We start from the raw sequence: 13,762 nt of genomic DNA, 5'->3' as shown, positions 1-13,762 counted from the left end.
TAATAAGCTGCCATATTGGATAACTGTTCACTTTACTTCTTCCTCTGTTCTCGCTAAGATACGCTACCTTGCTTCTTTCTGCCTATGGTAACAATATCAAAAATGTAAATATTCTTGAAAGTGCACGAATAGTGTGACAATTTGTTTGCAGCCGCAAATGCTTATTGAAATAAAATTGAATATTTAATCTGCCTCGGCTGCCAAGTTTGCTATCCATTATGGATCAATATCTAAGAAACGCAATATTTCTATATTTACGCCATCAACATTCCTATCAAATCTAAGACTTCTAATCTAAGACATAAAATCTAAGACTTCTTTATTACATTACATACATCTATATCTATATTTATCTCTGTCTCTCTCTCTATATATATAAAGTAAGAAATTTAGAACTAATTTTTCACGAAGACCAAACATTCATAATTAGTAAATTACAAATAATCCATTAAATGTTACAAAGAATTTAAAAAATGTTAAAAACGGAACTTTTCAAACAAGCAATATCCCAATTCAAAAAATTAATGAAATTTAAAGAAAAATGAACATAATAGATGTTTATATTTTGTTTTTAAAAAAATTGTTTTGTAATTATATATGTTTTGTAATTATATATGTATATATATATATATATATATATATACACATATGCATGCAAGAGCTGTTTTTAGATTTATTGTTACTATTTTTAGGAGGAAAAAACTGTTTATGCTATTGTACTAAACAGCTCAGCTTCAATTTCCAGATTCACAAGAATATTAATATATTTTATAATATAAATAGCAAAAAGGAGGCACAAATCAGAGTAAAACTATCGTCAAAGCCTTTTATTTTTTAAACGGTTATTAAATTGTAATTATAAAGTTTCAAAAACCGCTACTATCTAAATCGATAACATTGAAGTGCCACTGAATTAAGAATACAATAGCGAGCTGTGCCTTCTCTCTCCTTGATAATGGCTGCCATACGACGAGGCGTAGATTCAATAAGTTTTTGGAAGCATTCTACAGAAATGACTTGCAAAACATCGGCTCGAGCTGTCTGTAATTAAGAATGGGTTGTTAGCGTTATGTGATGTGGTTTCACACCTTTCCTCCAAAACATCCCAAAGGTGCTCAGGATTTGATTTAGAGCTTCTAGGTAGCCAGTTCATGACAGAGAAGTCAGAGGAATGCTCATCTAATCAGGCGGTAGCCAACCGGGACCTAGGTGCTGAAATACTCCACTTAAGTGTGAATGACAGGACAGCATAAATGGATAGAGAGGATCGCCCAGCAATTCTATGTACCGAATCAATTTGAAGGAGGTTGGCACAAGCACCAAAACCTCCAAACACTGCCAAGAGGAAACACCCCAGACCATGATTGAGTCGTCATGGCCTTGAACATTTCCAACCTGGCATAAAGGATCCATAGCTTCATGAGCCTGACACCATATTCGCAGCCTCCCGTCGGTATTAAGCAGTCCGAATTGGGACTCATCACTCCATGCTACTCGTTTATAGTCTTCTACATTAAATTCTATACCTTCTTTTGCACAGGCAAGAAGTGCAGTTCGATGGCATGCATTTATCAATAGTACTCGCGTGATCTACGGCTTCCGAAGCCGATATGGTGAAGCTAGCGTTGCATGATCCGTTTACTGCTTATACGACTGGCGCCTTGATTCAGCTGTGTGGTGATTTGAGCTAATGTTTCACTTCGCTGGCTATGTACAATACGGTTGAGCCGTCTCCCACCTCGCTCGTTCAAGGCCAATTGTCCTTTGAAATTTGCCTGATCTCTAGTTCTCCCCCCCAACCATCCGTGTATTCTTGGGATACGCTTAACACTGTGGACCTTGAATATCCTAGCCCTTTGGCAATTTAGGAAATTGAATGGCCATGCGTCGAGCACCTACTATCTGTCCTCGATTGAAGGTGTCTAAATCAGATGTTTTACCCATAGTGGCATTTGAAACGACAGACTAGCAACAACAACAGTACTAGCTATACATTCAGTAACCACAACGCTCTCACGTGAGAATAAATGCAGATGCTGCGAAAGGCTACACAATTTGTATAGCCACGTATATTCCTAATTCAGTAGTGCTTCAATGTGCTTTTTCTCTCAAATTTTCTTTCTCTCTACAGGTTTTTGAAGAAATAACTACATAACGTTTCTGAAGGATTTAAACAAATTTATAGAGTGCTTGTAGTCACGGCATATGATTTGTTATGCGCTATAACATAAGCTTACGGTTTGCAGTTGCAACATTAATAGCTTAACTTTACATTTACTATAGCAGAGGAAAGTTTCAATTTCCCCATGAGTGCATGTGTTTGCTTTAGAAATTTAATTTATGCACTATTCAAATATCAGTTAAATACTTGGTGATATTTTGGATAATTTTAAAATTTTACTATTTTTTAATTTATCTACTTTTCAGTCATCAATAAAGGAATAAATATGTTTATTATACCTAACATTGCGAAACCTGTAACTGATTTCTCATGCGAAATACATATGAAGGTTAAAATGTACTTATCTCTGAATTTAATTTGCTTTCACGAGGATCTCTTCTATGAATGTTTTGCATGTATAACTTCGGGTAATTAGGCTTGGTTTGACTTATTTGATTATGGCCTATCACGATAGGACAATCTGCCTAAGGGAATGGATGCTTTCGTAAAGCACTTTCTAAGGGAAATTGGCTCATATCTGTTTGGCCATATAAATGCTCTCATTAACATCCTAATAAACTCCTGAGGCTGACTCTTGAAGTCTCAGGGAGTTGTTTCTGGTTAGTGGAGGGCACAGGACATATGCCTTTTACCTCTGTTAGATATCAGGCGTCCGAACCTCCGTCACTAACCATCCATTTAGAGCTGATACTGTTTTCACTCTATTATGCACATCATTTCAAAATAAAGTTAATTTATACACGGGGAAAATCACGAAAACGCTGATGCAGAAGCCGTTTGCCTGGAATCGAGCCCAGGTCGAACTGCCAATGTTCATTAACTTCACCGTTCGGGCGCTTGTGTTCTTTAGGAAAAGAAACTGCTTTAGTTTCAAAAATGTAATTTGTTTTTCTGTCTAACGTTTAATCTCTGAAATTTTTCAGGCAGAGAAGCCTATATAATTCCATATGTTAAAGCGCCTCCTGTTTTAAGTAACTGCTTAAATGCTAGTATTATGGACTTAATATATTATGCCAGACAGGAATAAAAACATAATGAATGCATCCAGGCAATGTCTTGCGAAAATGAAAAGAAGCAGCTAAATAAACCATAAGCAACCAGAAATGTAGTAACATAATGCCTTTGCAGTATTATTCTGTGAGGAATTAGATTACTGCATTGTACTTCATGTCACAGAAGAGCACACGTTTGAAGGGCCAAAGAAATTATTTCTTCACAGATATATTCCTGAAAATGCTTAACTATCCAAATTATTCCCTTAAAAATATTCTTTGGGTTCTTTTTCTTCCCAATCATACGAACGTTTTGCAGCATGTAATCAATAGTTCTTTTAAAATTTAATTTTTGCTTGATCATTTGATATTTTCAAGTAGTTTAGAAATCTAGAATAACACCTATAAATTATAGTAGTTGATATATTATATAACAGCTGTAAATTATAACAACTATAACAGTTGATTCGTCATACGAACTACCTTGGATCATATTCTAACCAGATAATCGGAAAGTATGGATAATTTGCAGGCCAGATGCATATTTGCTAAATAAAACGTGGAGAAATTTTAATTTTGCCTTGATCCTGCTTTATTTCAACAAATATTATGCAGTTAAAAAGAATAAATATTTCCATGGTAATTACAAAAAACGCAGGAAATGAAAAATAATGAAATTGTTTTTCATTTCCTGAGCACGTAATTTGTTTGTTTCTGTTTAAAGCAAAAGAGAACAAGGACTTTAGTATTGGGTGAAATTAATTTTTGAAATGTTGTAATCTAAAATCAAGTTTTAATATTCGCACATATTTAAATAACTTAAGCTTTTATCATTTTTTCAAATTCTGTGAATAATTCAAATCATCTTTAAAGAAAAAAAAATAAGATAATACTAACAAAATTCAAATATTAAATAATAATGAGTAACTTTTCACTTAAAATACTTAACATTGCTAGCATAACTGATTTGAAGAAAAATCGGTATATTTAAGGCATTTGTAAAAACCTAGAAGTTTTAAACAAACAAAGCAAGAGGAATCTAGGAAGAACTTACAGAAAACTATCATCTTTAATTTACAAACACATTTAATTTGCTCTTTTGATGTATTTTATATTACATTAGACACTTATTGAATAATATCACTGCTTTAATGCTTGATTTACGCGAAGCCTCTTAATTATTGCCGCTACATAATTCATCCACACTTTCAATCATACAGTAAATTATGCTTCTCACCTTCCATTCAACTTCCTGCATTAAGAGTGACATTTTATTTGTCTCTCGCAGATGTTATTCATTTATTGTCCTCAGATGACCTATATTTATCATTCTGTTTTCCAAGTTAATGCTTATTTAATTATACACTCAATCTATTCCTATTAAGTGTTAAAACGACCGAAAATGGAACATTTAGTACAAACCACGTGCAACCGTGGTTATTAACCGTGTTACCCGAAATTGATTCCTAAATTTCAAGAAGCATGAACATTTACTAAATATGTTTTAAATTTTGTTAATTTGCTTAATATATTTATCAAATTTTATTGTAATATTGCAAATTTCTTTTTTAAATTCAAAATTTTCAGTCTGTTTGAAATAATCATCTTTTAACAGCATTTCCATAGAGATGTCAGTACATGGTTTCGCGTTTCTTTTAGTATTTGTATAACTATTTTAGGACATTTTAGTTTACGCTTATATCTCGTGCTTGTTGACTTCCGACGTATAATGCAGAATAGCAACCGAGTGGGACATACACTAGATGTGGTTTCACTGAAAATCAGATATTAAAACAGGTATACAAATAGGCAATAAAACACAAAATCCATATCCTTTCTTCAGTATGAAGACAGCAGCACAGTGAAGTTTCACACACAAACTATACAAAATTTAAAAAAAAATTAATTTACACAATAAAATGTTGTTTATCAGAAAAATCTAATAAAGAAGTTTGCATTTGTTAGAAATATTTTGCATTCTAATTTCATTATCAATATTTTTAAAGTATCCAATAGTTTATATTTATTTCGTATTTTATTAGAAATATTTAGAAGTCTCTGAACTGGAAAGATACACGATTTGTTGTATTTCACACTCATTACTAATATAGTTCCCACTACTTTCTTCCATTTAGTCATGTGATATCTAGTACCACTTCTGTAACACAATAAGTAAAAATAAATATAAATAAATTAATATAAATAATATAAACTTCGCTAAGGATTCACCATCTCCATTACTTATTTTCAGCAGGGGTAGACCTTATTCGTTTGTACATTATAGTAAAAATTGAGAGTTTGTACATTATAGTAAAAATCGAGAGTTTGTACATTATAGTAAAAACCGAGAGTTTGTACATTATAGTAAAAATCGAGAGTTTGTACATTATAGTAAAAATCGAGAGTTTGTACATTATAGTAAAAATCAAAAGTTTGTACATTATAGTAAAAATCGAGAGTTTGTACATTATAGTAAAAATCGAGAGTAAAAGTCAATTATCAATAGCGTTTGATATCACTTAATTCTAGGCATCGCTGAGAAAGTTCCTCGGGCAAAGGACAGTAAATGTTGTAGTTTAAGATTCCGATTCTAAATCATGCATTACTCCTTTGATCAGTAATATTCCATACTCACTTTAAACTCTAGAATAACATAATGTAACAATAAATCATATTATTCTACATTAAGAAGCTATTGTTCCACTGCAAGTTTGGTAAGGAAAAATCATTTTTTTTCCATCCGATTCAGTGTTTGAAGTGAGATTATTCTTACGTGCATGTCAGTAGAGGTCATACAGAAATTCAAAAAAGTGATCGAGCCTTTTTACTTTCCGAAAATTATATCAAATACATTAATTTGAAAATATAAAAGTTTTTTTTAGCAGAATGCGTTTACTTAGCCTGCTTCTTACACGATGTGCTTTCACTAGAAATAAAAGCAATCAGCTTAAAAACTAATACATTCTTTTAAAACCGGGAACATCCTGTCAAAACAGTGCTAAGCCACTTTTTGTTGTATATATGAAAGTAAAGAAAACTATTTCTTAAAATTTCTCTATGTTTTGTTACATTAATATTAGCTTCTTTAACGTAGCGTAATAGTTTTCAACAGGAAGGGGATTTTTCTCTCTTGTATTATCCATCTCTCTTCTCTCGTATTATTAATTTAAATTTTTCTTTCCAAATTTTTCTTTTATTTATTGTTGAACATGTTTGATAGAGTTTATATCTCAGAATGAGGGAGTATTTCAGTGAAATTAAACAACATTGAGTCACAGAAGTATGCTCAGAATAGTTATATTAGTATAGTTTAGAATTAAAGTGCAGAATGAATTGGAAGAGAAACACGCCAATGTACGAAATCGATACTTTATTCAAAATCTACGCCATTCCCAATTTGCTTTTGTTTCCGAGTTTTAAACTAAAAATTAAGTTTATGTGATAATAAATTCTAATATCATATAAAAATATATGTATATTTTACCGATCCTTGGACAAACTCAGTAATTTTAAAAATACGACTTAAACGATGACCTACATCCGCACATTGTATCTCTTTCTTCTACAATTGATGTTGGAAATAAATTCAGGTTATTAAATATATCTTGGATCTTCACCATATTAATAACTGAGAAACCTAACCAGAAAATGATAAATTAGCTTCTATCAGCAAATATTTACATTATTCTAGTATTCGGAATATCTTTGTTTCTCGCGTAGTTGATTAGAGAAAGCTCCTGTTATATGTATGCAACTATATACATATAATTTAAGCTGGAACAGTGATATAATATTTTCTCATTGCCGTTTCTCATTTGAATATCGAGCAAATTCAAAGTATTTTCAGAAGCAACAAATACTTTATAGGATGAGTAAATTTCTGTTGGAAGTTGTTTTTTTTTGGGGGGGGAAGGGTACCAAGTCTTAGATTATTTTAGTATTTTCTGAATTACTGAATTGCATTCCCTAAGACAGATTTCATTGTGTTCTAAGTCTTTTCTGAATAAGATTGTATTGTATCAGAAAGTGTTAATACTTTGAACTGACCATTTTAGTAACATTTTTAACAAATATCGCTAACATCTAGTTGCCAATCGAAAATTATTTTATGATTATCTTCTAATTACGTATGCATTTTTTAAGTAGACATAGTAATAAAACATTGGAAAAATCCTTAAATTATAAGAAATTATTATTGAAATAATTAAGAGGATGATATTTTTATATTTGACTTGATTTGATTTAAGGGCGAGGCCACGGTCAACCTAGTCAAATTAATATTTAGCAGTCTTGGCACCAGCCCAAACAAAGGATAGCCATGCTTCCTATACGTATCACAGAAAATTTAGGAAGGTATAAAGTATCTCAAATTTAATTAATCTGATAATTTTCAAAACTCAGGGGAACTAGGTTGCAGGAAACGAGTAACAAACAGGTTAAAAATAAAATAAAAAATAATATATAAAATATATGTAAAGAGATAACTCTTTTTCGCATAAGATATGTACATATGTACTTAATCTGTAAATAATGTGAACAGAACATAACTGGTATTAGACTCAATTCGAAATCACAACATTTTTAACCCATACATCAAACCTTATTTTATCTATATTATTAATAATTATTTTATCATTTCTTGTAAAAAAGCAACAGCATTTTATAAGGTTTATGTGACTGTATTTTCATTAAAATCAGGACATAAATACTTTTTATTTTGCGATAAGGGACACGACTCAACGTAGTGCCTGCTGTCTGCAAAACTACTCTACTTTTTTAATTGCTTAGAACATTAGAAATTGAATCTATTTAGACACCATTCTTGCCCAGTAACAATTTCGTTTAATTCAATATCGTTTCACATTTTCATATGCTAATGAACTGGTATGTGCTTCATATGAATTTTATTTTCCTCGGTAATTTCACATAAATTTTATTTATCCAGCACTGAATCCATTATTCAATAATTTCGTTTTTCTTCCAGTTAAAGCTTTTGTTTTTGAGCACGGAATATAGTTTTACTCTTGAATTCGATGCTTTAGCCGTAGCCGATTCCGCTTTGATGCAAAATGCTATCAAAAGGAATGTATGTGTGATATTTCGTGAAAATAATTTTTTCGGAGTCTCACTGGCACCAGAAAACTGTGGAAAGTTTTCCACAGTTTAAAGAAAGAATACTAAGAGAGAAGAGAAAGGCAGATCTGGGAAGATTTCTTTGATCCTGATGAAGAGGTAGCTGTACCTGTTTGCCCTCGAAATCGCTAAAGTCGTGACTAAAACTTACACCAAACACAAGATTGTTGCTTTGCCTAATTTTATGTTTTACTTTGTCATGTGACTCTTTCTCTTGACCTGGGAAAAAGTTTAATTTAAAAAGAAAACTAGATAAAAGGCTATTACAAAAGAAAATGCTGTTTTGTAATTTCTGTTGTATGCATTAAAAATGCTGGCATTATTTCCTGAAATTAAAAGTTTACGGTCAATTTCTAAGATTTTATAAATAGCTCAAAAATGACCATTAATTTGGATTGCACAATTTCTAAAAATATTGACAAAAATTTAGAACCTTTCTACAATTAATTTGTTAAATCGGCGTAAGATATTCATTAAATTAAGGTTTCATGCTCAGTTTCTGTAGGAAAAGCGAAAAAACTACTTTAAAGAGAAAATATATTCAATTAAAAAGGGATTCTATTTTTTATTTCATGCAGGCTGTATGTGGCGAGTTAAATTAGAACAAACTTGAGTAACATATATATATATATATATATATATATATATATTTGTAATAATAAAATTCCATAGTCAAGAATACACTTAAAATTCTAACTGTATATTCTTTTCATTTTAATGGCGACGTTCTCTTATTTGAAAGTACGTGGAATTAAATCAACAGCCCCGTAGTCAAGTTGGTTTTCCCGCCTTTTCTACAAGTACAGTTATAGAATGTTCTGGAAGTATTTAAAGCGAACTGGATTGGCTGACGAGGCTGACATCATTTCTTTGAAGCTTCGCCTTTCCAGAGGCTATAAAAGGACTCGTAAGGACTCGTAAAGGAATATCGGGGTTTTTTCTTAAATGTCACGATGCAGTAAACTTCATACAAAAAGTTATTAGTAATTCTTTTTATTTACTCCGGATATCTGATTTTGCTATTTCTCCTGAATGATAATAAATGGATCCTGTTTTTTTTTTCTAAACTTATCGTCTGATAATTTAAGCTACGACTAAAGCTGGTACATCACACACACATATATATATTTAATACAGAGTTTATTTTATAAGATAAAGAAGAATAAAACAATTTTACTATTTCACAGAACTCTAATTTTTCGTTATATTGCGGATTTTAAATACAAATTTTATGAATTTAGAATTCAGAAATTTCTTTCCTAAACGCCTGAGTTTTTTTTATGAAAGCCATCTATGTCTTGCAGTTACTACTGCAAATGCAGTAAAAAATAATACAACAAATCACGGCAATAGTTAAAAAATACCAAATTTTTCAATATTTCGTGCATTTATAATGTTTTTTCTTTCCTTAGATTGAGGAAGAGCTTACACTGTAGAGTATCTGATTGCTGATTCTGCGATCAGTTTACATACTTGTGAGTAAAAAATAAACTTCTTTGTTCATAATTATGCAGAAGAGAATAAAAAAAGTTCCTAAACTTTAATTCCTATCCACAGTGTCACTGCTTTTAATGGCTGATTTCCTGAAAAATAAGAAGCTACGGGAAAAAAGGGAAAAAGACATAGAAGCTTATAGGAAGATCACAGAAACTGGACGAAAGAAGTGGATGCTTTTCGGAGAGCAGCCGTTGCTATGGCAACTAGATGGCCACATCTGGCGCAGTTCGCAAACTGGTTGCCAATAGCCGCAACGCATCCAACAGATAGAAAAGAGTTTTGATGTAAGACCCGCTTCAAAAGCCCCTTTCAAATCGAATGTGATATTTACATAATGCACTACGTTTCCTAACTTATAAGCTGCAGTAGCGATTTTTGACGCTGTTCCTAAGTCGTTAACACTTTCTTAGATTTACTAGAAACAGATACGAGCCTGATGTTTGTTGTAATATATTTGGCTGTAATACAAATAGTCGATTTAAGGTATACAATCCTGTTTCCAATATTCTATATTTTATTTGTCTCAAATCTTTCTTTACTTTAAATTCATGAAATTAAAAAAACTTCGATTTGTAATTTTCACAAATGATATTCAGGAATTGTTTGAAATTCGTCCATGAACGCAATATGAAGTCGAATTTTGAGACTTTTACCTCGCTTCAAATGTAAATTCTATTCAGAATTTTTCTTTAAAACGTAAGGCTCTTTTCCTGCATAATTTATACATAACATCTGCTAGCAGTTATAATACTAATCTTCTTCTTTTTAAAGTGTTTCCTAATATGTTGCTAACGTATTGCATAACAAATATAATAAAATTTAGTAATTGTACGAGGCTACGATAATAAATGAGTTTGCAAAATTAAATTTTAGTAATTTCCTCTATAAAACCCTGAATTCCGTATTCCCGTAAATGCTCTTTCAATGATCAATGATGAGATGAAATTCACTTCTCAAAAGTCTCAAGTAAAATTGAAAATGATGATTGGGAAAGCTCTGACTTTGAAGTTAATAATAATTTTAAAGATCAGTGCAATATTTTTCCTTCTCTCTGAATGCATTTTTGATTTTAGATTGCTTATTATCACCAAAGAAAAGTAACGTTTGTACGATTTGCATTGTTAAATGGTAAAATATTCGGTATTAACATTAAATCTGGTTCTCATTTTGGAAGCTGTCGCGTCGATTGATTATGAATGCAGTAAAACTGGAAATTCGTTGCAATCCTATATACAAAGTGCAGTTGTGGTATTAAATTATGTTGTTTTTCATTTTTAGGTTATTTTTCATCAGAAACCAAGTTAAAATCAAAAAAGTATATTTTTAGGTTGAAATTTCAATTTATTCTATGTTGTATAGAATAATGTTTACAAAATATTTGCTTTTTTAATACATAACAATCATCTTTTTCAACTCTCTGTTCTTGTATACGTATATACGTTTTCCCTTTGAGCCAAAAACAGCGTGTGAGATAAATCATGAAAACATAATTCCTTTCGTCGATCTGTTTTTAAAACTCACTTTTCTTATTCTTTGCTTTAAAATTAGAATTTCTGTCTTCGTCAATAACGTATCAGATATTTTTTTTTTATTATGACGCATATTAGCCATTTCATTATTCACTTCAGATTGTATACTATTCGCACAGCTTAAACACCTCAACAGGATAACAGAAGAAAATCAGATAAGAAATATGCAGACATATATTCTACAAAGAAATTTGTAATAAGATGTAAATGACACTTGTACAGATTTATGCCATTACGTAAGTAGACGAATTTACTTGCTGCTAAATAAAATTGAGATACTTTTTTTGTTAGGATAGTATTGATAGAAAAAGTACATTGCCCCAATAAAAGACACCTACAGACGTAAATTAAAAAATAAAATAAAAATGAAGGAAATTTTGAAAGTATAAGTTGTAATTGAAATTTTCGTCAAGCATTATAATCCCTCTACTTTATGCGTATCTCACAATTCTTATTTTTTTAAATCTGAGATCCAAAACTTATCATCATAATTTTTTTAAGAAAGTATCCTTATATTAGTAAACTCATCAGAAAGTGCTTAACAACAAACGTTATTAAAGATTTGCATGAGCAAGTTAAGCTCTCATTAAATACAGGGAATGAAACAGAATGGTTTGGTTTATTTAATTATGGCAAAGTATTCAAGGGCTATCTGCCTAAGGGAAAGGATGACTTCGTCGAAGACTTTATAAGGGAATATGGCTCGTATGCACGTTACACGTGGAAAAAACCACGAAAGCAAGTGCCCATCAGCCATGCCTGCTCACAGGGATTCGAGTTCGGACCGAACTACCAGTGTTCAGGGACTTTCCCGCTCGGCCGCTGGTGGGCCCTGAAATAGAATGTAAAGGGTATATTAGTACAGAGCGAAACATTATCAGCATAACCAAGCAAGATCGACTTTCTGAATAAGTTATATGAAAATTAAATTAAAGTATAAATGTTTATTTAAATATATATAACTGACATACATTAAATCCTAAAGAAATAGGAGTTAATTCCTCTTTGGAGCACATATATGCAGATTTATCTTATCCCAAACCTGCATTAATATTGCATTTAACATAAATAGAAAATAATTGCAGCCGCTCTTTAAATGTACACAATCTTATGAAAGAATTAAATTTGCATTTTATGTAATTCAAAGAAATCTTAGGAAATTTTCTGAAAAGCCAGAAAGGGATTTTTTTGGAATAAAAATATTTAAAATAATCTATTTAGTTTACAGAGTGACATTAAAAAATAACTTAAAGATAAAGATGTCTGTTGTTTAAATAAACTCGAGCACTGCGTTTCAAAATACTATAAAAAGAACTTCCTATATATACTTCTAAAAGCGGAATAAGTTAAATTTTTGATTAATTAGTTCAGTGAATAATACGAAATGCATTATTTAAGTAGTTTCAATAATTTAATGTGCGTTATAATAAAATTATTTAATGTGCGTTTCTAGAATTACAGAAGAATACTTTGAAGTTTAAATTTATATTTATTCGTGTAACACAGCTTCGAAATTACAATGTTTAATAAACTTTGTGCTTCTAAAAATTCTCAGTTCAATTCCTTGAGTTTAGTGAGATGTCTTTGACCATGCGTCACCCATGTTAATCAAATACGTTCAGAACTAAATACGCTTGAGGTTATTCAACCTTGGTAAAAATGTCTCCAAATATTCATTAAGAAGTTATTTATTTAAATATCTCCATATTACGTCGTCACTGTCTATTCTTTGCACAATATATTTTTGAATATATTATTAAGGTGCAATAAAATTTTAGACAAGTATATATTTTAGTACATATGTTACCGGCAAAGTATGAAACGCCGGCATTCTATAGAATGCTTAGGCCTTGTGTACAATGCCGGACGAATTTAGGCAAAGTATGAAAAATGAGAATTATTACATACTTTCCCTAGGCATTGTATATAATACCTAGGCATTCTATAGAATGCAAAAATGTATACAAATATATACAATTTTATACAAACGCTCATTAGGCAAAGTATGAAAAAGGTTATGACAAGGCTATCACTTAAAAGATGTTCATTCCTCAAAAATACAAGTGTTAATTTGAAAAATTAATGGAAGAGTGCCATTAAAAATTGTTATTTGAAATATGTAGAGAAAAAGGATAGTGAGATGATCTAGATAAACATAATAAATTTGTATTTTCTATCTGGCTGAGACTGGGAATCGGTAAGATCTGCCTGACAACGGAAATTACATTCAGAAACAATCATACGTTTCACATCAATAGCCTTTTTAATACAAGTTTCTTTTCCTGGCAGGACTCACAAAGGCAGTTGTATAATTCAAAATCATTACGTGCAACGTTTTTGAATTTTGTTGAACATTCTTTCAACATTCTGCCACGTCTGTGTCCAGTACTCAAATGAATTTTCATGAAATACGGAAAATAACTCAGCGT

At 31.1% G+C, this 13,762-nt stretch overlaps 2 long non-coding RNA genes across 3 annotated transcripts in view; one reads left to right on the top strand and one right to left on the bottom strand.

Moving 5' to 3' along the window:
• Nucleotides 1-13,103, top strand: part of LOC146992729 (uncharacterized) — an 89,018-nt gene extending 75,915 nt beyond the window's left edge. The window contains exons 2-3 of the long non-coding RNA XR_015039204.1: nucleotides 9,720-9,782; nucleotides 9,865-13,103. This is a non-coding gene — a long non-coding RNA (uncharacterized LOC146992729). The remainder of the gene's footprint in view (nucleotides 1-9,719; nucleotides 9,783-9,864) is intronic.
• Nucleotides 1-13,762, bottom strand: part of LOC118182208 (uncharacterized) — a 244,269-nt gene that overhangs the window by 14,204 nt on the left and 216,303 nt on the right. The gene's annotated exons all lie outside the window — the stretch shown is intronic.

This window comes from Stegodyphus dumicola, chromosome X2 (assembly GCF_044657685.1).
Source record: "Stegodyphus dumicola isolate Sdum_Otavi_A_Nest chromosome X2, ASM4465768v1".
In the NCBI taxonomy this organism is placed as follows: Eukaryota; Metazoa; Arthropoda; class Arachnida; order Araneae; family Eresidae; genus Stegodyphus; species Stegodyphus dumicola.
This window is presented reverse-complemented; position numbering and strand designations above follow the sequence as displayed.